This window comes from Monopterus albus, unplaced genomic scaffold (genome assembly GCF_001952655.1).
Source record: "Monopterus albus unplaced genomic scaffold, M_albus_1.0 scaffold451.1, whole genome shotgun sequence".
NCBI classification, from domain to species: domain Eukaryota; kingdom Metazoa; phylum Chordata; class Actinopteri; order Synbranchiformes; family Synbranchidae; genus Monopterus; species Monopterus albus.
The window spans coordinates 10,474-12,555 of NW_018128331.1; positions in this window are offsets into that span (position 1 = coordinate 10,474).

The window sequence follows — 2,082 nt, forward strand, 5'->3', positions numbered from 1 at the left end:
TAAATTAGGCTGAAATATAAGGCGCAGAGTGATAATAAATTAAGAGCCGCTTGGGAGCCACAAGAGCCGGTTCTTTTAAGAGATCCGAGCCAAAAGAGCCGGACTTCCCATCACTAGTTTGAATGATCGAAGCCCGCGCGCGCGCACATTTCCCGGTTTCGTCAGTTAACATCAAGGAAGCGTTTGTGGACGTGATTGGCTCCTGGTGCAGCATCACTTTGTCTCATGTTGTTTGCTCTGTGTGTGACGTCCGTGTTTACTGGTTTGGTTTATTGTAAGACACTTGTGTGTGTGTGTGTGTGTTTCATCTCCGTGCTCGTTCTGCAGTCATTGTGTTCGTATTTCTGGTCATTTAGAGTCTCAGTAGTCCTGATGGGGCTCTTAGTCATTTTGGAGCGTCATCTTTGAATCCCTCTGTGTGGACTCGGTCCCCGATCCATGTACGATTTCACGCATTCCTCATGTGACTTGGTGGAAAAATGTCTGTCCTAAAATCTTACAATCCTACCCGACTCAGCAGTATTTTACTTGTGTGACATCACTGCTGTGGGCGTGGTTATAAGATTCACCGATGAATGGGATAGATGTTTTTAAAAACAGTCAAATCCAAAACTGAAAACTAGCTTCCTGCTTTCATATACAAGCTATACGTTTTATATTATCTATAAATATGTTTCAATCCTCTCGTGGTTGCCAGAATCACTGCAGTGCTAATTATCATTTATTGAACAATATTTTGTGATTATGACTGAGGGTGAGAAACAGAATCACCTGTTTCAGTCTGAGTCTGCAGAGGTGGTCAGGCTGTCAGTCACCGGGTCTAGTCTTCTTCCAGTATTAACTATTAACTATATTCTGTTTGCTTTAACCACTACACTCTTCATTTACCATTTTAAACAGCCTTCCTCTGGTTAATGGAGCAGTTTTTAGTTTACAGCAGAATTCGTTTTCCCCTATTTTTATATATTCGTTTCATTCAAAATTTAGTTTAAAAGCTGTTGATGTTTACAGAAGTTTATAATAACTAGTTGTAACGGTTGTTGAACAGGATGTATGAGCTTTGCTGAATGTTGCGATGTCCTACCTCGCTGCTAAGATGTCACTGGGTCTCACACTGCACCTTTAAGTCATAATGCTGAACCACTAATCATTTTATCAACACTCCTCCTTTACATTAAATTGATTTTATTGTGAAGCAGGAGGTGACGCACTATCTGTGGCTTAAGGATCAAAAATGAACATGTTCATCGTCACATCTGTGTCGAGGCCTCTGTAGCTTTATGAAGTCACAGTTGTACGGCTGCTTTTTGAGACAAACATGAACCTGACGAGGCTGCTTAAAAATATTTCTAGCAGTATGGTATCAAAAACCTTTTCCATATTAAAATTATAAATATCTAAATTCTTGTATTGACACCGACATTTTTATGTGCAGCACAAAAACAGAGTGAAACAAGTGGCTCATTGTCCTGCTTTATTCACACCAGGTTTGAAGGATTCAAGACATTTTGGATTCTCACACATGCTGCGCGACACGAGGGCCGACTCACACACACTCACTCACACACACTCACACACACATCGAGGGCCGACTCACACACACACACACACACACACACAGTGGTATGGTAGGCACACTGCAGTGGAGCTCAGATGTGTCGTCTCCAACAGTCGACCCAAAGTAGGCACTTCTGAAGCAGACAGTGATGATAGTTGTTGTTCTCAGGTGAGATGGGAAACTGAAGCCATGGTCACATCACACCTGCTCCTGTCTGACTCGCCTCCACCTAAACGCTTGTTTCCAACTGTCAGGATACAGTTATTTTCTCATGGTAACAGGGTACTTGGCTTGAAAAGCACAAATATGTTCTCTACAATAAGCCAGTTAGAGCTGGTTACAGACAGAAGAGAAGCATCTGGTTTGATCAGATGATGTGATGTGACCACAGCTGGACAGATGAGCTCAGTAGCTGAACTTCAATCGGGAACAGAAAATCTGACGTTAAAGGAAAACTGTTGGCAGAACAAGGTGAGCTCTGCAAACACCTGCACAGGTGTTTTGCGTGGAGCTACTGGCTCAGG